At 41.5% G+C, this 21242-nt stretch overlaps 2 long non-coding RNA genes across 3 annotated transcripts in view; one reads left to right on the forward strand and one right to left on the reverse strand.

Annotated features, from left to right (window-relative positions):
- Window positions 1–776: 776 nt before the first annotated feature.
- On the forward strand, window positions 777–20055 carry LOC137106552 (uncharacterized). The gene is made up of 3 exons (XR_010911967.1): window positions 777–2161; window positions 17555–17606; window positions 18284–20055. It is a non-coding gene; the product is annotated as an uncharacterized lncRNA (long non-coding RNA).
- Window positions 3128–21242, reverse strand: part of LOC137106551 (uncharacterized) — a 34541-nt gene continuing 16426 nt past the window's right edge. The window contains exon 4 of one of the 2 annotated variants that reach the window (XR_010911966.1): window positions 3128–4813. This is a non-coding gene — a long non-coding RNA (uncharacterized lncRNA). Of the gene's footprint in view, window positions 4814–5167; window positions 8990–21242 lie in introns of those variants that run through there. The other variant, XR_010911965.1, reaches the window with a different exon arrangement.

Below are 21242 nucleotides of genomic sequence, written 5' to 3' on the forward strand. Positions count from 1 at the left end.
GATACAATCTGAGAGAACGGATGATAAATAACAGGTTTAGAATGAGGAACAAAACATAATTACGTATAGTTCAGTTGTTCAAAGAGAATGGGGTCGTTGAAATTTGGATTAAGGAAAAACGTAGAACGTGTGGCTTCATTAAGAAAGATTTTTTATTCTATATTTACTGTAATATTATTATTGGTTAATCCACTGAAAGGTGTTGCTGTTTCTTTTGAGTTTTTCTTTTAAACCTTCTCATGAAATAACTTGAAATTATTTAAAAGAAACCCTATGAGGAAAAAGCCCTTTTGTGTGGAACTGGAATTCAGAGACATGTCAGAGGTGTGTTTTTATTTTCAGGGGTCATGTGTTATCATAAATGCCCCAATAAAAGCCACAGATTCGTAGTCATTTAAATCTTATTAAAACAACAATTGTGTCCAATACAAGCTCCTGCTTTTTATAGCTGAAAACAAGACGTGTGTGACTTTCCATCCACCAGACTGTGGCTTTTATTGTGAAAGTCCAATTTAAGGCTACCTGTGTGGCTACCAGCTCTTGTAAACTAATATCTTTAAAATATATATATATATGTAGCATTATCAGCCTTCAAAAACTCATCTAGGTCAGACTAATGTGATTCTGCTCTGTTCTGCTTCCTTGGCTCTAACCCAGCTGCATGTGATGCATCGCTAACAGCGGGATCGAGGACATTAGCCGGTCCAGAAAACCTGCTTCTGAGTCACTTATCCCGCCAAGAACAAAGCCGAGGTTGGATGCGATAGGCGGCACGCATACGTGTTCTTCCTCTTATCTTGTTTATGTGATGGAGTTTTTCAAACGCAAACATTTTCTTTAGATGGCACAGTGGACCTCTGCTCCGCGATAAGTATCGAATGCAGACTTAATTGCCTGAGATAGAAGCTTATTATTTTCCATTTAAAACGTTCAGGGCCTCACTCACAGTCTCTCTCTCTCTCTCTCTCTCTCTAGCTCTCTCCCACCCCTCTGTCTTTTATCCCTCCTCCTCCTCTTTTTGCTTTCTGCTTGTCTCTTTTGTCCGTTTGATGTGGAGATGAAGGGGAAAGAGGGCAAACAAGAACAGTTCGGTGCTGAAAAGTTGGAAAATCTGGTAACAATTGGAATGTAATGGAAGTGTTTGGAGGTCTTGTCCCCTGATGTGCTTAGCTAATGATTTTGCCGCCCTGAGTGCACCCTGCTTTTAGTGTGTACGTGTACTCATCCCAATGCTTCTGTTTAATTGGACGCTGACTTTTTATTTCTTAATGTTTTTTTTTTAAATAGTTAAATCTGTTATTTCACCCCTGTCATGTATTTCACTGACTCCTTCAACATTGCACAGCTGCTCTTGAACTTGTGCAGGTTCAAACTCTCTTTCTTTTACTTTTTCAGCTTTTCTGCTTCTCCACCTTGATTTCTGGGCAGCTTTGCGTGGCAGTTGCCTTTCTGGGATTTGTAGCTCTCTGGCGGCGTTTTCCCTGATCGGTCGGCACCGAGCCGGCATTCCTTCACGGGTTCACTGGCAATACTCAAGTGGCTCCCTCTTAACAGCCCCCCTAATCACTCAGGGACATAATCACAGGCCACTTTGAAGTAATAGTCAATTTGCCACGAGTTCACTGTTCAACAGAACTGCTTCGACGCAAGCTAGGGCTGCGAGCTGGCCACGGCTGATGTAAAGATAGGGAAGCCAAGCCGGTGGGGAGGACGCTCGAGCCAACAAAACGTAGCACTCACATGCTCGTAAGTCTTTACAAGACCTCAGGTTTTGTAGACAAAAGACAGGTGAAGATAAGCGACTTTGCAGACAGCCTGCGTGTGTATGTTGAGTTCACAGGAAGTGTGCGAACTTATCCCTGTCACTCAACCCTGCACGCTCTGCCTCTGAATGCACCAGCAATCGCTCACAATGACACACTGTACATGCGATGATGTGTGTACGCCGCACTAGGGTGACTCAGGTAGAAACAAGGCGCAGAATGGCCCAACGTTGGCCCGTGTTTATTGTTTACGGTACTCCGGGTGGCGCCAGGCCCTGAAAAAACAGGAGCTGAAAAACACTTTGTTTTGGTGGGGAGGCTCTCCTGCGGTTTTGTAATCGCCATCACTATCAGGGGCCCTGATCGCTTCACAGGGAGCAGGGAGGAGGGAGTTAAAGGTATGTTGTTGCACACAGTACACAAAGGGAGGGAAAAGAGAGAGAATGAGATGTGGGTGCTTGGCAGTGGGTCTGTCTGCCCTTCTTCCTCTTTGCTCCGTCCATACCAACTTGTTGTTCTACCCCTCTACCTCCGTCCATCCAGTCTCCAGCTGACTCAGACCAGGAGTCTCTGAGGCTTAGTGCTCACAGAGGGTGGTAGACTTCCTGGACTGATGTGTACTTGCCAGTTCTGGTTGTTGTTTAGAAATTAATGTTGACTCCTACATAACTGCTTTAAGTAGGTGCAGTTTTGCGGCTTTTATGTACTTTTTTTTTTTATGTAACTTTTTTTGACTCTTGAATCGCTCGTCTTTCACTTTATTTCTAGACCAACAGCGTCATCTCTACATATGTACATGTTGTTTGCTCTGGGCAGCTTTGACTACTGAGAAATCGCATGATTTCACAAGTAAAACATATATTCTTGGATAATTTTCAAAGCACAATATTTTGATGCAATTTCCTTCTAGCTGGAGGTGTCCAGATCTGCATGCTTGAAAGATTTAAAAATAAATGCCTGGATGGAAACTCTGGAAAGAGATACTCACTCATTGGATTTTCCTGATAATCCAAAGGCATTTTTTCCCACTTCATCCCCCGATTCCAAAGTTGTTCCCCATAACCACAAAGAATTAGCACCTCTTTCTTTCATATTGCATCTTTGTATAAAAGCTCTATAAGATAAAAGTGCAGTTTAAGCAAAAAAAAAAAAAAGGGAGCTGTTGCAGTTGCATAAACACAAAATTGGCAATTTTTCTTGATGCACAGTACCAGCTCAGCTTTTTAGATTTGCATAGGACAAAAGTTACTTCCACTACTTACGGTAGTGAAAGCAGCAGCACACGAACCCAGGTCAACTCAGAACTAAACCTAAAAGTCTGCAAACTGAGTTAAACTAGCACTCAGTACAGAAAACGACTGGATACTGAACTTGTATGGCATCGACTGAATTACTTCCATACTATGAAGTACTGAAAAATCTAAATCAAAGTAAATATTTGCAGCATAATGTAATATTTTTTTTGTTACAATCGATTAAAAACATTTTGTGTAAGAGAAAGGAGTCTTCAGAAACTGGTTTCAAATTCTAATTTCTTTACTTATTGGAAATTATACTCATCCCATGGCTTACGAAGATCTGAAGGCGGAAAATAACAGTATTTATTTAACAGTGTCTAATCATGTGCATAGTTTTGGTTTCATTTCTTTTTTTAATGGCGGTTTTAAAACATTTGTCTCTTAAGAGACTGAGGTTTGCTATTCAGGTTCTTCGAATGTGATGAGAAGTTTTCCTCTATAACTGTCTGCATGGCTGAACACCACCGGAGTAACTAAGAAAACAGTTTGTCTTAGAAAAACAAACACGTTTTGGCGGTTGAACACTTCCTTCCAGCCAAAGGGAAAGAATGACACTGATAAAGACGCAGAGGTGTTGATATAGATGTAACAGGCCAGACTGTAATTTTCTGCATGTCGTAAAGCCGAACTCTTCATGGTTAGTCTGCTTTACCTGTCCGTGAACAAAGAGCAGCACAGGGACGAGGACGGTTGCGTGTGCACCGGTTTTAGGCTCTTTTCAGAGCTATTAGCGCGAGGAGTGTGTAATTCAAAGGGCCTGCGCCATCTTTATTCACGCGGCGACATTAGGACGTAATGAATCATGAAGAAGGTGTATTGTTCCATGCTGCTCTCACTAAGAACACATACACTCGAGCAGACACACACACACACAGGTGTAGAACATCATTATGGCCCAGTTTCAATTGATGAAGTGTATTATACAGCCAAATTGATTTTCCTTACTCTGCGATCGTGATGACACAAGAAGGGAGAAGACGAAGAAAAGACGCAATCATCAACAACTTTATATTCCAATCAGCATATCTGAGTAGGGCGAATAAAAAAGAATTGCACAGAAAAATGGAGCTGGGGCTCAAATCGACTTAAATTGCTTTGCTTTTTTTTTTCTATCATGAAATGTTACCGATTATCATGAAACGGGTAAATTGAATTCTTTTTTTCATTTAAGTAATAATTGATTTGACATTTCGGAGTACTTCAAAGGCTGCTTGGCCCGAAGGCTCTGCAGTAAATTACAGTATAAAGCTGAGGATTTACCATTAGCTCAGTGTCAAGAGTACGCTCAGCTTTTCCTTCCCCTCCTCATTTATACACCAGACCCCCATCTCCACGCACCACCACCCATCCCCAACGCCCATTCCTCTCTATCTCTTCCCCACAAACCCTCTGAAATTCTAGTCAAACTTTACACAACTTGTCTTCAGTGTCATGTTAGTGTGTGCTTGTGCGCCCGTGTCCAGGTCTGCCATTTTATTGTAACACTATAAAGGGCCCGGCGTGTTTATCAGTAAGCAGAGCTCCACACAGTTAGTCCACCTCCATTATAACTCTTTTCACTTCCTTGTTTAGTTTGTATATTTTTTCCAGAAGAAATGCCCGTCTTGTCTGTGTGCGTCTTCCATGCGGGCAGCGACAACAGGCAGGAGGGTGTTTGATATGCAAATAGTCTTTTCAACAAAGTCCAGGTGCTATCTGTGGTTACAGAAGCTGATACTTTGGGCAGCGGATGGCTTCCTCGGCCACTGAAACCTGCAGACACAATGAAATACACAGACTCAGCTCAGGCCTGTGTGTCAGGCTGATATTTGTAGTTCTATTAAATATCAACTCTCCTCTGGGTAGTGTCACCTCCTCCTGATATGATGGCTACAGTGCACTGTTCATTTCAATATTAAATACGTTGTGTAGACGGGAGCTGGGAGACGTTGTGGTGATTGTTGCTTATCATTTTTTATCGGTAGCATTTACACATAAAATACGTGCATCGATAATAAATACTGCACTGTAGAAAGATCATTTTAATGAATTAAAAGTAAATTTTTAGCATCATAATATACCAGAAGTTCCACAATGGAGACAATCTCTTATCACATTTATGGTTATTAATACATTCACGTTTACATTTATATTGCAGTGGCCAATTTATTATGATGTAAACTGCACATCTTAGTAGCTAGTAGCTTAGTAGCGGGGGAGTATAAGGCATGGAAGTGGAAATTGGCTTTGATGACGTTTTACGCCACAACTGTATGTATTTGAATGTTCATTGGGAGGAATGATGCTGTGTTATTATTACTTAATTCTAATAAAAATGCCATGACATCTTGAAGACACTCGAGTGTTGTCCTGGGAGTTTGCTTCAGGTGATTGTTAGTGACAGTGAACGTTCACACTCTCCAGTTGCTTAGCATTGCATTTCTTGATTATCACCCTGACTTGTATCCTTCCTGTCTATTGACTTAGTTTTGTCTTGAACTTGCAGTGTGCATTGGGGGGGCATCACAGGTGTGTAAACCGCGTCCAGTCAATTCAATGTACCCCTTGTGTGCTCGATTCACACGTTAAGAAAGATTAAAGCAAACAGGATGCACCTAACCACAAAGAGTGTGGTCATAGCAGAGGGTGAACAGCTTTAGTTTCAGTTTTGCAAACATTTCAAAAACTTATTTTTTTATTTTTCTTTATTTGGCATCTGAATAAAATAGAAACTTTTAGAATTAAACGTGGATCACAACACACTTCACCAGAAGTGAAGGTGCGTGAATACAAAGTGAACCAAGTGTACTGTTCACCATGTAGGAGGCATTTTTAAATCATCGCTGGAGCTGCCTTGATGTGTTATCCACAGTTTTCTTGTACTGACCTGTAAAATCCTCGTGAACACTATTTTGTGACTTGTATACCTTGATATCCTGTAATATGACACATTATTTTGAATTTGACAAGAGGGAGTTACTCGTACTAGTATATATAGAGAGAGTATTGCACGGTGGAATATCTGCATGAGTGGCAACTTCAAATTCTTTCAGTTCAAAGAAAAGGGCTATTTCACACCTTAAATTTAAAATACACAGCAGCAGCCATCACATTTTAAATTAGCCAAACCACAACTTGCACGTGTGTGCAAGACTTCCTGCGCACATATAAGCCTATACACACATACCTGCTGATTGTCACCTGAATCCTGAGTTAGCTGGAGGTGACATGTATTGTCTTTTGGCCTTGAATTAATGTGCCTGTAAATAAGTTTTTTTCCTCCTCATTCCTATTTGTTAAGTTATTCATAGAACTGCTGATTGCAGGCAGCCGTCAGAGCTAAATGAGGGCCTTTGTTATTGTTGAGTAATTAGGACAGCCGTCATCGTGCTCCGAGATGACAGGGTCAGTTAAATAGTTTCTCTCTCCCTCTCTCAGTAGTCAAGGCTGATTATGGGAGCTCAGGCAGGCAGGCCTGGGAGCTGAAGCTGGGGAGCGATGGAGGGGAGAGGAGAGGAGAGGGTGTGGGAGGGGGGGGTACAGTGGGGAGGAAAGCAGACCTTATCTCAGGCAATTAATCAGAGACACTCATATTGCGGGACAATTATTCAAAGCTCACTTCTGCATAACTCAGCGCAAGGTTCCAGTGGGCTCGCTGTCTCTTTCCATCCCCCTTGGACTGGAAGGTCAGGAAAGTGAGAGGAAGGTGGAGCTGAGGCAGAGAGAGAGAGAAAGTGTGTGTGTGTGTGGGTTTGAGCTAAGGCAATGCCGGGTCAAAGTCATTCAAAGTTTCATCTTCTCCGGAGGCTTTTTGTTTTGTTTCTCAAGAAGTTTATTCCCCATCGTGTTTACATGTACCAAGTCTTTTGCCGATGGTGGTAGAACATGGGCGTCATCCCTTAGCATCTGTGCATGCGTGCGTGCACGTGCGTCCGTTAGTGCCCGAAGCAGACATTATCAACATTCCTCGGTGGCAGCAGGGTGGCTCGCCTGGCACCACGCAAACGAGAAAAGGAAATGGCTCGACTTCAATATGGTTATCTCTCAGAGAGCCTTCCGTGTGCGTGTTGTTGCTGTTGTTGTTGGTATAGTCTACGGGGTCATGCATGTTCTGTACTTTACGTGTGACAGCATGGTAGACTGTTATATGGAGCCAAGTGGCAGTGCAGCGGTGACGAGCAGGTGACGAGCAGGTCTGCGTATTAACATCAATGTGGAGTCACTGTTGATACTTTGAGAAAAACTGTGGTAATGTAACTTTAAGAATATGCTATGGTGGCTACATGGGTAGAACATCAGACTGGGATACTGAAGTCAGCAGGAACAAATCCCAGCCCACCTGTCAGGTGTGTCCCTGAGAGAGGAGAATAGGTTAAATGGGGACAAATTTCACTATAACATGAATGTGAAAATGTGTATGTGCTCAGCGATGACCAATAGAGATTCTAATTTTGGGAATACACACAGAAAAGTGTTGGATTTGTTTTGGCTTGATCTCCAACTAATCTGTGTCCATCTCCCCGGGGGAGGCCAGTCAATGGCGTGTTCAGGGCTAAAACTTGTTATGCCACTTTATGAGGATTGCAAATCACATGCACCCAGTCACCAAATGGTGCATGTCGTGTCTTACTTTGTCACCAAAACAGCAGCTTACATTTTCAGTGATGACGCTGCCCAAATGTCACATTTTTCATTTCATTTCATGTTGGTCAATTTCCGCTGCTCGTACAAACAACCTGTACAGCCATTATTACTGAAGGTGTGTTTATAGCCAACATTAATTAGCATCATTTAGCATAAAGTTCCACACATCATTAGAGGAATTAGTTTGTTTCTTTACAAGTTGAATATACTAAAAGTTAAATGTTCGAAAAGGCCTTTATTTCACTATGACCAACTAAGTACTTATACTGTTTCTAAATGTTTAGGATTTGTGCTTTGATTTCTTAGGATTTCTGAATCAGACTTCATTTCAGAGGCAATATCACACTATCACACTGCATTCATTTGATAACTGTAGTCACTTTTCAGAAACAGATTAATGAAACTGTACAGTGTTGAACGTTTAGTGACCTCCAGTATGAACATTACCCACATAGCTTGTCCCTTGAGGGGTCACCACAGCGGAACGTGTTCCACATGTCGACTTGGCACGAGTTGACCCTTGGTGGCCGGGCGGGGCCACTCTACCACTGAGCCACTACCCTCCACCCCACACAACTAGCCAGCAGTACTTAATTATCATTTTAATTACTTTATTTCACATGATTAAATGTGATTATCAAAACAATGCAAAATAAAGTCATTGATCATCTTATCATCTCCAATCCAATCATCTCCATCTTTAGCTGATTAAAGTAATGAAAACAATAATGCATCAATAATTATAATGCAAATAAATCACTGTGAAATTAGCAATTCTGCGTGAATATTACATTTACTTTTAGTGCTTCAAATATTTTTTGAATTAAGTACTATTTTAAATGCTTTTATTGGTAACATAGTTTTTCTGTAATGCGGTGTCACAATATTACCACCACTGAATATGAAAGAAGTCCATTCTATTTTAGTCATCTCAACATGCTTTTTATCATGCAGATATATTTTTTTCTGGTTGCGCTTGAACACCAGGCTTCCTGTTATGTGTCCCTTCACTTAAAATTTGACGTTTCAATACCGCTCATCATCAGGCTGTGTGTTGATGCTGCTGAGATAAGACAAACCTTATGTTATGTGTTTTGTTATGTATATCAACAACACTGATTTGCCCACTAAACTATTTTTAGGTCATTTTGGCGGCTTGGCGGTGTGCTAGAGCAAAATAACAGAATGCAAATAAAACAAGCAAACTCTGGCCGACATTCAAAGGCATTCATCGCCTTGCGTTTTTTTCCTTTTTTTTCTGCTCTCGTTCCAGCCCCAACCTGATCCACAAATGTCACCTCCACTCTATGTATAAAAGGAGAGGAAGACATCGAGGTAGGAGGGAAGAGAGAGAGAGAGATCAGTAAGAGAGAGAGAGAGAGAGAGAGAGAGAGAGAGAGAGAGAGTGTTATAAAATGCAAATGCAGCCTGCGTCCGCTTTTACAAATTAAATGTCAGGACATAAAATATTGTCAGTTTCATTTTGCCGCCAGAAGAATGACAAATCCATATTCTCCCTTAAATAAAACTCTTATTGCGATGGAGGGGTAATCATGGCAGAACAAAGCGCCATGATTAACGATAGCAATTTATTGTATCTGGCGGCCGGCGAGGCAGCGGAGAGGGAAAGGAGCACAGAGACATCATGGTTATCATAATTCATATCGTAAATAACAGGGCCCAGCCAATCACAAGGAGCCGCCGATGTCATCCCAAATAACCTTTGATAACAATTACCATAGAAGGCAGTACAAACCCTGAAGTCACAATGTTATCTTATCCCTATTCTCTGCTTGTAGAATACAACACTATTACCATATAGATTAGACTATTTATAATGGTGCGTGTCATTCCGGGTGCAGCTTTAAGTCGTCACTGTGCATGTGTGTAGGTGCAGCACAGCGAGGACATGTTGAGGTTGTGTGCTCGTGGAGGTGTGTGTGTGTTTGAGAGAGAGCGCCTGTGGGGGGGGGGGGGGTTGGTGGACCTGTCGTTGGGAGGAGATTATGGCTGGTCTTTATGAGGAGCTGAATTGCCCCCTCTCAGTATCACACCGCAGCACATTGCCAGGGCGGCCGGCGCTCACAATGGCGTGGTGGGAGAGGAGTCAGGCAAAGTCTGCACGTGTGCGTGAGTGTGTTCAGGGAAGGGTCCAGTGGGTGGGGACTATGAGGTGGTGGTGGTCAATGGGGGGAAAACTAGAGGAGAAGATATTAGCAGGTAAATGTTGATAACTGTTGGAGATTAGTGTCGGCGTATCTTGTCCGAGGTGTTGTTCCTCCTTGTTTTATCTGCAGATAGAAATTTTCTGATGGGGAGCAGAGATATGTGGATTCCCACCTACAGACACACACACACACACACACACACACTCTGCCCACCCACAACAAACTCTGAGTTCATTCATGTGTTTAAACATCAATGAGATTATTTTGACGGATAGTGTAATTACTAAAAGAATATTGAAAAGAACACTTGCTACTTGTACACTACATTTCACACATAGTGGAATTTATTACAACTAGTGACTATTTATTAACCAACAACTTTTGATCAAATTTAAATAGATAGATATTTATATTATACTCTCGGTTACTTCAGACTTTTATACAAAGTTGTAACAATTTGGAGAGTTTAGGGCAACATTTGTTAAAATTTTCTGTTAAAATGTTTATGAATGAGAGAAACAATCTTGGCTGATGTGTCTAATTGGTTTAGGATGCCGGTGTACAGCACAGACAAACGAGCTAAACCAGGCTGCAGACTGAAGGACACGATTAGAAGCAAGGAGAGGGGATAGTTGAAATTACTAACTTATGAAGGATAAAGATATTAAAAATGCTTGACTAAAATGTTACTGCTGAAAACTGAAGTGACTTTATTTAATTCTGACTGAAACCAACAGAAAGCGAATGACTAAAATTTAAAATATAACAAATCTGACACTACGCATGGACTAAAGCACGCTGAAATATCATGCAAATCCAATTTTTAACCTGGCAGACTGTGACATGTGTGAAGTTGATGCAAGCTGATAAAATGATATGACACTGGACCTTTGATGTGACTTGAATTGGTCCTTTTAATAGCATTGCAAAGAAACAATGTGCAAAATTGCAAAAAGCCAACGTATTGAGTTTATTGAGCACATAGCAAATATTGTGTCGTTACTGAAAAAGTGGTTTCACGTTTCTACTCTGAATATTTGGACTTGTGTTTTTATTGTGCAAACACCTTCAATTCAACCTCAAAGAAACGGAAGCAAAATAGCTTCAAAGGACACGAGTCTTTACTGGAGGAAGGAGGATGAGGGGAGAGGACGAGCACAAGGACGAGATAATTCGGAGCAGGAGTGAGGAGGAAGAGAAGGGACCAAAGCAAGGACAAGGTGAAGGAGAGGGAAGATATTTATTCTTATGCTTAACTTCAGAGAGGAGAAACTGTGTCCCTTCAGCAGCAAACTGTCCAATCCCAGCCGTCCCTAACAGGGCGGTTCCAGTGCAAGAAACATGTAATGGCAAGACGGAATATAAGGCTCAGGTAGATGAGAAGAGATAGAAGAACAAAAAAAGAGGAGGAAGACCTCTGAGGATGAAAAGCAATGTTAAAGCAGCAGTTGGTGGTATAACATCTGAAGTTTCTGGCATAGATGTCCCTGTGTGGGCTCGTGAACAGTTAATCTCTCTTGACAGGATCTTCTGCTGAATAAAGATTCTGTCAGCGCCGTGTGCTTTCGGTTGCTTAAGAGGAGGACCTAGGGTAGCTTCTGCAACAACTCAAATTGCTTTGACAGATCATAGCTGATGGGAGAAGAGCTCATTCCTACCTGTGCACAGCCAAAACATGAATGATGGCAGCACCTCAGCAGAACTTCAAAATCTGAAGTGATCTAAGAGGGAAATGGCAAAAACGTGTCTCAAATATATTAGAGCAGCTTAAACACCAGATCAGGCTTGGAATGAAAATGCTGTCTGTCTGTTTTGTTTCCACAGTTTTGAGCTTTTCCTTAATTAGCCGGTTAGAAATGGAACTTGGTGAAAATAAATGGAATGGATGGGTCATGGATTATGGACAGTAAATAAATATGAGCAGAAAAGTCGGGTTTAAGGACAGTTCTTCAAAATGTAAAAAATGTTAAAGGGGATGGTTTTTGTGCAGTTGATAAGTAATGATATTAGTGTTGTATGGCTTTGCATACTGTGAAACAGGCTGCTCTGATGTTTTGGAAAGGGAAGAGCTGAAATGTGTCCAATATGTGGTCTTGGGAATGGAAGAAAGAGGTATATTCACATACAAACAAAAACACACACACTGTTTTGGTAAGCGTTGAAACGAAGAAGGTAAGCTTTGTATCTCTAACTTTTGCATAATTTATGTATCATGATTTTCCACCTTTTTATGTATTTACATCTAGTTTAGACTCATGATCACTGCAGCTGTAGGCTGTTTTTTTTTTTTTTTATCACTATACTGTAAACAAAGTGGCTTAAACTTTCATGGGGGGATACACCACGCGGTGGTTTAACATACATGTTCAGTGTAATTCATAAGGAGGATGTTATTTGTGGATGATGCTCACACCAAATGCCATGGGAATCACCAGCCCTCTTTTTTTCTATATCTCTACAGTCTGCTTCAAATGTTGCATTGAGATTGTTTTCTGGTTTGTTTGTGGTGGTGTGAAATATGAGTGTTTTCTATTTCTAAGCAACAATCCACACAGGTTTCTTTTAACTGACCATGATCTAATCGTTCCTAAGCACAGAAGTCATGGATTAGAAAACTTTGTCATTTGAATGATAACATGGGTCACTTACAAAGGCACTGACACCAAATAGTTCATTATGATACACAATATACCGACTAATGTGTAACGAGTAGACAAACTTTTTTTTTTTTATTACTATAGTTTTTTAATTTTAATTTTAATTGACAAGCTTAATGCTTGATGAGTGTCACCAGGTTTGGTAAAATGCACTTTTGTGGGTGGACCTGCAGGAGAGGCCTCAAACAGTTTGCTGGAAGCAACAAAACAAACAGGATGAGGAAAACTGCTTCCAGAAGAGCTCAAAATAAAATGGGTAAACCTTAGTAAAGCTAGAGGGGGATATTAAAACATTTCAAAGCGATTAGGGATATTGGTACCAACTGTGAAAACCATATTTCAGAAATGGAAGAAACATAGACACACTAAGACTTGTCCAAGAAGTGGTAGACCAAGAAAAATAGCGGAAGGAGACAATAGGAAAAAATTGGGTAAGAGCTGCATAGGAATCCACAACAAAGATCAGGGGACCTGACAGTGTTTAGAGGCAACTGGAAAAAAAAATCCACATCTACACAGTCAAGCTTAGTCTGCTCAAGTCTGGATTGTTTGGGACAAAGCCACACAGGAAGGCTTGTTTTTCTTCTAGACATAAGGCAGCATGCATGGATTCTGCTAAGGAGCATGTGAACAATTTAAATGAGTTTTGAACCAAGATTGAGTGGTCTGATGATGGGGTTATTGTTTGCGTGGCTAAAAGAGAAACACCATTCCCACTGTCGGACGCTGTGGCATCTTTGAAGATGATAGATTTGAAGAAGGCTGAAAATGACAATCTGGTAGACTTGGAAGCATGATGCCATGAAGACTGGGCTAAAATGACACCTGAAAGAACACAAATGGTGCTCAAACGGGACTTAGGGAGGTTAGAAAGGCAAAGGATGGACATACAAAGCAGTAGGGGGATGCAAACTTTTGAAATGATAAAATTATTTTACTATAACTTATTTTTCATACACTGGTTGACCATTTTTATTACCTCTTATAATGAAGGAACATTTGTACTACCTGAATTAGCATTATTAATCATTATACATATAATATATATCTACATACATTTATACAAATATTATAAATATTATGATGAAAAGTAAAACGTTTTTTTACTTTTTTTTTCTATTTTTAAAATAAGGAGATGCAAAGTTTTTCACCTGAATGTAATTGACCTGATATCAGTCACTTGTACGTTGCTGATAATGGCCTGTGTGACCCCCCCATGAAAGCAGATGATGCTGAAGTTGAAGTTCTTCTCTGCCGCTGTCTCTGGCGACTCATTTTTCTTCTTTTCCCTCAACAATTCTCCTCTCCTCTCCTAGATGGAATTCACAAAGTGATTTTCTCCTCATTCCTCTAAATCTCTTGATCACTTTAATTTTTTGCTAGGCTGCTTCATTGGTGTCCTGGGAAAGAGGGGGGGATAAAAAAAGAGGTAGTGGCTAGGAGGAAGGGAAAAGGCCGACGGGCGAGAGACTGCAAACAAGACTGGGCGAGGAGAGAGAGGCAGAGTGGTATAGAGTTAAGGCTTTATCAGCGAGTGCCCTGAGGTATGTGGGGACGCTGCTGAATCCAGAGAGATTAGGGGAAAAATGCAGCACATGGCAGTAAGGGGCTTACGCCACAGCTTGTATTAGTTCAGGTGAAAGGAGTATTGCTTTTACATAAAACTGGACAAATCCAGCCACAATGCATTTCCCGTTGGACCACAATGGGGTCCTCTATCTGTGGACCTCACCTCCTGTCCCCTGGGTTTCCCAAAGCTCCTCTATCTAAACAGGACTAGAGACTGAGGGAAGGAGGAGAAAACACAGCTGGACAAGGGAGGGAGGAGAAGATATGGCGCCACACCAGAATTCATTTTCCGAGTTTACGGGGGAAGCTGGTTGTCAGAAGATGACAAGGGTGTAAGGTCCACCTCGCTTTTCAAAACCCGTTTTTTTTGTCACACCGACTTTTACAACTTCGATTTAGTTTACTCACAAACGTCGACATGGTGCTGTCCCACTGTCCAGCCACCAAAACCGGGATTTTATTAAAAACACTGAAAAGACCGATTTAGTAACAAGAATGAACGAGGCCGAGGATGATGAGCAAATAAAGATTATTTGCTGAGAGAGGGTAAAATAAACACTGGGTGGATTTGCCTGCAGTAAAGCCACAACGTGAGCACATGACAACAATCTTCCACTTGAAGGTTTAATTTCCAGTTTTCGTTACCTACAAAAGCTTCTGCTTTGCCATTTTTTGGATGGATTTTGGGGATTTTTAATGATCTGCCACATATACGTTTTGTAACTGAACATAGCTTTTGCATTAGCACCTTGTTATCAAGTGAGTAAAATTCCTCTGGACCACAGGATGATATCCAGAGGATCTCTGAATAATCACAAACTCCATTAATATTACTCGAACTACTATCTTACGGTTACATGCCTCCACCAACCAGTCAGAGTCCAATGTTTCTGACGTATGTAAGAAAATTCCCTTTCTTGACAACCAATATCTAATCACTTCGTCATTGGCCCTGAGATAGACTCAGATAGACATGTTGCTTCTCATTTCGACATGTAGCCAGGAGCGACCCGGAATCTAACCGCTGACCCTATGGTCCGTACAGGGCTGCCTTAGCAACTGAGCTCAGGCAGTTACAGGATAAGCGGTTACACATAATAGTTGGATAGATGTTGATGCAATATATTGTTCACAAGAACAACATGGACAGAAGACAGAACAAAGCAGAGTGAAAGGATGGGATGAGCATAAATCAGTTGGAAAAAGACACAAAGACTGTGGGGAGCCAGAGGGGGTCTGACTGAAAGATTCAAGATGAGTTTGCTAAGTGATTGAGCAAAAGGTCTCATCCTTCTCTTACGGAGGCAGGTAAATGCTTCACTTCCATTCTACGTTCATCAGGACTTTTATCTAAATCTTCTGTTCCTGGGGTGTTATCAGCCAAGTTTTTCATCTTGAAATGTAGGTTGAGTGGAGTTTGGCCTGCGTAGGTTTTTATCTTTCACCTGTCATGTACAGTAAGCCTGGGTAACAATGGCACCTTACATTAATTTACAGGCCCACTCTGTAGTCATGCCATCCAGTCAGACATCCAAAGCGGCTCCGACACCCCTCCCTTCCTCGCCATTATTGGCAGAACAATACCCTCAAAAAGCCAAGTTGGTCAAAAAAAAGAGAGGGCCCATATCTACACCGGCGCTTAACATCAATTTGTGGCACGATTAATCAATTTGGACGTTCTCTCTCTCTCTTTCTCACTCAGTGTGTCTCGTCAGCGTCGTCACTCTTTATTTAAAGAGCGGTGGCTGTTTGAATGGGCTCATCGCGATATGGCGCAGGTTAAGTAGCAGGCGCATGTTTTAGGATGGCGCCTTGCCGTTCCCTCTCGTCCTGAAACACTTAGCTGGTGATTAGCATAAGCTGATAGCGCTATCGGGAGCGTGCCATTGTGGTGACCCTGAAGCCCCCCCCTCCCCCACCCCACCCCACAACCAACACCCATCCTATCCCACTTCCCCCTCCTCATTTCTCCCTCTGAGAAGGTCTTATCAGGGATGTACAGGGCCTCTGTAGCCTCCTGGGGAGATGGTGGAAGGAGGAGGCAGAGGTGGGTACTGTAGTGAAGAAAGATGGGGTGGGGATTTCGTTCTTGAACACTGTGTCTTTGGATGTGTCCTAATGTTTTTATGCCTTTTGAATAATAATTTTAGGTGATAAACTTTCTATCTGCAGAAGTTTTCAAAACACCTTTACAGAATGCAAACGAGTCCCAAACCGGTCGAATGAACTTATTGGCTCCTGGACCCCCAGCGACTCCTGTTTGTCCCACTTTTAGTTCAAGATGCTATTCATATCTTCTGCAGCCTGAGATGTCACATAATTCCATCAATGGAGTCCTGTCATTTTAATGTAGTTCATTTATAACCTGACAACAGAGTTTCACATTTATTCAGGCTTCGAAATAATCACAAGTGCTGATCATCTGTGAAGATGATCTTGCAGAACCAAGCCTGATCACAGTCCCACACTTTAAGTCCTTTTGTCTTTTTGTCAAGGAAACCACGATGCATCTTGCTCAGCACTAATTAGCCAATGATAGCATGCGAACAAGCTAAACAGAGACTGTAAGTATGAGTTACTGATGTTAGCCGTTAGCTCGAAACTGTATTTTGCTGCATGGTCCATTTTGCATAATATAACGTTTAAAAAAACAAATTTTAAACAATATTGAAACATGTGATTCTGACTCATGGACCATCTTAATAATAGGGCATACACACCGTTTAGGCAGAACATTATGACCACCTGTGTAATTTAATACAGTGGCACTGCCAAGAATGCTACTTTTACAATGTTAGAATTTCTCAGTTTGAATGTGTCAGGAAGGTGATAATTCTGTGTGTTAATTAAGTTATAAGAAGAGGTGGTTCTAGCTCTTCCTATAAATGCACTCCACTATGACTCCACTAGCCACTTTGACCTCAATAATATGATGACTCATATTTTTTTAACCAACATTACCAAGTTGCCTGACACTCATGAGTTTGGAGTAATTAGAATTAGTCATTTAGCAGACGCAAAATGACTTTCAAGTAAATAGCAGACACTAGAGACAACCTGGGGGTTCAGTGTCTTGCCGGGGGACCAGAAGTCGAACCAATATCCCTGTGATTCGTGGACGAGTGCTCCACCAACCGAGCTACAGCAATGGTCAAACACAAAAATATAAATCCACAAATGTAATAAATTTGAAAATAGAGCTGTACAGGTTTCACCCGATAAAAAGGTGGCACAGGACCTGCTGGAAGACATTAAGACGCACTTGACAGCAAAGGTGTGATCATCTTTAATCTCAACCTTGAACGTCCGGGCTGACAGTAAACCATATCTAAGCACCTCTCATTTCTCTCTGTTTTTCACTCCAGAGATGAAAGTTTGACAGTTTATTTCAAAGTTGAACGTAGCAAACAAACCCAGCATGAAAAGTTGATTCCCGTCAAATTTCTGGCTCTTCCAATTTATGTTACCTATTTCAGGAGGCGGCTTCATCTTCACCAGCGGTCTCCAAATCACTCCTACGATACCTCGGTGAGACTTTTTTGTTGTTGTTGTTGGTGTGTGTGTGTGTGTGTGTGTGTGTGTGTGTGTGTGTGTGTGTGTGTTGCTGTGTGTGATGAAACCACTAAACAATACGTCCACATAAACACAAATGTGGCGACACATTTCTTGAAGGTAAGCAGTTTCCATGCACGTTAAGAGCTTAGCATCAACGCAGCACTATTCATATCAGTTTACCATTATGATGCAAATGATAACAGTGGTGCCTGGCTGCCTCTTTCTCCCTTTTCTTCTGCACTTTTACTGTGAACAACACGGCACATTATAGTACAGATGCACACCTACATTACAGTACACACACACACACACACACACACACACACACACACACACACACACACACAAACATGATCAAATTCACTCAGCTCCATTGCTTATCCCTTTTGTTTGAGCTGATTGGATCTGTGGTGATCACATGTTTACCCAGAGCGCTATCTCTTTGAGAAACCTCCGTCACGGGTAGTGGAGAGTAACGTTCGCCTTTTTGTGTTTTCCTTTTATTTTGGAGACAGGCACGCACACACAGTCTTTATGTATATATGCTAATAGGCTGCCTAACACGGTTTCACACTGTTTGTTTCTGAAAATGATGCAACTTGCCAGACATCCGTTTTTCTGCTGATGTTCACATTTTTTTTTTTTCCCAGCTCTTTTTCAGGGCGGGCATTTTGGAGCGAGGGAGAGAGAGACGGAGCAAAGGGAGGAAGATGAAGAGGAGAGGGAACGGAGAGGAGGATAGAGGGAGGGGAAGGGGTAAAGGAGGCGTGTGTTCAAAATCCACAAAGGTTTTGTAATAAATGCATCGACGACAATAAAAACAAAAACATTCAAGGGAGAAAAGACGTGTTTCTGTGTTAAACAATTAGTGCTGCAGTATTAGAGCTGATCAGGAAGAGACAAAAGCTCGACAGCAGCAGGGGTTTACCCCAGACACAAAGGCACAAAGACAGAGGCTCTGCAGCCCAGCCAAGCTAGAGAACCACACTAGCTTCCAGTGGAGCTGTGTGGAACCACATCCACAATCCCGCTAAGGCTGTGAAATTATAGCATCAAAACAGAATTGTGACACTTAAATACATCTCTCAAATTTTAAATAATCAAGTGTTTATGTTGTTTTTGCATATGTCTGTAATAGTATTAACCTTTAGCCTCTTAAAGAATAACTTATTTGATTTTTTGAATTAATCATGTTTTCAACACATTTACGGGTCATTTTTTTTTTGTAATGACAAAACCTGTCACCCAGTGCAGCAGTGTGTCGGACTCTATTGGATCATTTGTGGACAACAACAGACGAATAAACCATTCTATCGTATGTTGCACACTGATCAACGACTACAGGCACTTCTTTGTGGTTTCAGTCTCTTGATGGGGATTGGTGAAAGCAGCAAATGTTGAGTACTTTAAATATAAAAGCACGCTGTTCGTGGTGTGTAAGTAACTAAATACACAGTTAACTTTATAACATTTACAACAATGCTTTGTTTTTCTTGAGCTAAAACTAAACTTCCACGACTGCTGCTGGTTTCCTGTTTCCAACTGACAGTCGTTTTAGATGACATTAGACCGTTTTTTGTGGCTGAACGTACATGTTAATCACAACATTGTCACATCAAACAGATGAATGTGTGATTAAGTCATAAGGCCGGTGATTTTCTTTAGTTTTGGTATTGTTAAAAGAAAAATCCCATAAAGAGACTAAAACCAACAGTGAGGAGTCCAGACCCTGATTGTTGTCCGAAAACTATTAACAACACATCAGCAAAGGACACAGTTACACTAAGTGCCGTGTTTCTTTATAACATTAAATACAGGTGCTGTAGTTTATCTACAAACAGCTACTCAGACCGTCACTTTCACACCCTCTGGAGAGCACTTCCTGTTCATTGTTGGTTTCAGTGTTTTACGTGCTTTGTTAACAGCAACATAAACACGGAAATTATGCTGTTGGGGCAGAAAAATCCATGGACAAATTATTTATTTGGAATTTTCTAATATAAATCCTTAACAGTGCAGCTAATGTGCTGAATAATTGTACTTATTCATTTATTTATTCTACGAGTTTGTCCAGTTTTACTATTTGTGCTTTGCAAAAGTACAGAATCTGAACTCCCAGGATGTTTCTGTCAATGCCCTGCTTTACTTAAAGTAGAACAATCTGTCCTCTTTACTTGCAAAGTCTGATCTTGACAACACAGGTTGTTACGTCCTAAACAAAAGAGATTTCGGAAGACGTCCGAAGAAGATGATTTTCATCAGGATAGAAAGAGGAGCAAAAGACTCCATCAGTTGTCAGGCAGATGTAGAACATTCAACACCACTGTTCCCCTCCATGGGAGTGGTCAACCAAAGATCACAACAAGAGCACAGTGTGAAATATTCTTAGAGGTCACAGAAAGTGGATCATGCAGCAAGACCACCACCCTAAACACATAAGAATGGATTTGCAACAGCTGAGTCAGAGTCCGGACTCTGCAAGAGAAGATCAAGCCGACAGTACAACCCGCATCCTTGATTTGAGGCTGTTCTGTCAGGCTGTGAATATTCTTGTGTTTAACTACGCACATCATGGCCGCCTCGTGTATCCGCTTTCATTTGTGCATCAGTTGCGCATGTGGTCAGAAACTAATGCTACTTGTGCGTGAGACGCAGTCATCTCAGCAGAATGTTTAAATCCAGTAGATGAGGAAGACGAACCACTTTGAGCCACCTTTGAATCACCACAAGAACAATGTCGATGGTGCTGTTGCCGTTTTCACTTCTCCACATCTGCATCACTGCAACCTCAACAAGTGTCACTGTGTCTTCTGCTTTGTGCAAAAATGGAAGTTCGCGTGGAAGCAATTCAGTTGTCTGCCACCTAGTGGAAAAGTATTTCAATCCCCTAGACATGATGTACACAAAGTATGCAAGGAAATTTATAATGCAAACAATGGTGCAAATAACATGACCATCGTGTCCTAAAGAAAAGTGGGTTAAATTCCCACTGAGCCAACGTCCACGACTGAAACTTGCACTTGCAACATTCAGTTGAAGTTATTGCTGAAAAAGGAGGGTCCCGCCAGCTCCAAAAGGCATTCACATACTTTTGCCAAAACACATCTTTAAAACTTAATAATTTTCCACGATAAATAAAATGTATGTATGTATTGTGTTTTTCTAGTTTTAGGACACAAACTTTCGAGCATCAGTGTATTTTGAATCATCACCTGCCAGTCACTCAAACCAGTAGTTTCCACAGCCACAGCATAGTCTATAAAACACTATATGCATGTAGACGTCTGTGTAGGTTTGTGGGTGAAGCAGCCTTTGTAATTACTGCAGTACAGTGTGTACAATAGGTCAGTATTACATAAAACTGAAGGATGTGGATCATAATGCTCCTTCAGCCTGTGTGGTCACACTTTCCATTGAGTCCTGTTTACCATGACTGTGTGTGTGTGCAGTCCCCCACTCCAGTGGCGTCTACTCTGTGCATTGGACTCAATGGCTCCAGTGTTCGTGTGTGTGTGTGTGAGAGACTGCGGCACTTAACCCTGTGACCGGTCATGGAATGAGCTCCACAGAAATTGACGCTGAGCCCCCCCCCACCCCCACCCATCGCGG

The sequence above is a fragment of the Channa argus genome, chromosome 21 (assembly GCF_033026475.1).
Source record: "Channa argus isolate prfri chromosome 21, Channa argus male v1.0, whole genome shotgun sequence".
NCBI classification, from domain to species: Eukaryota; Metazoa; Chordata; class Actinopteri; order Anabantiformes; family Channidae; genus Channa; species Channa argus.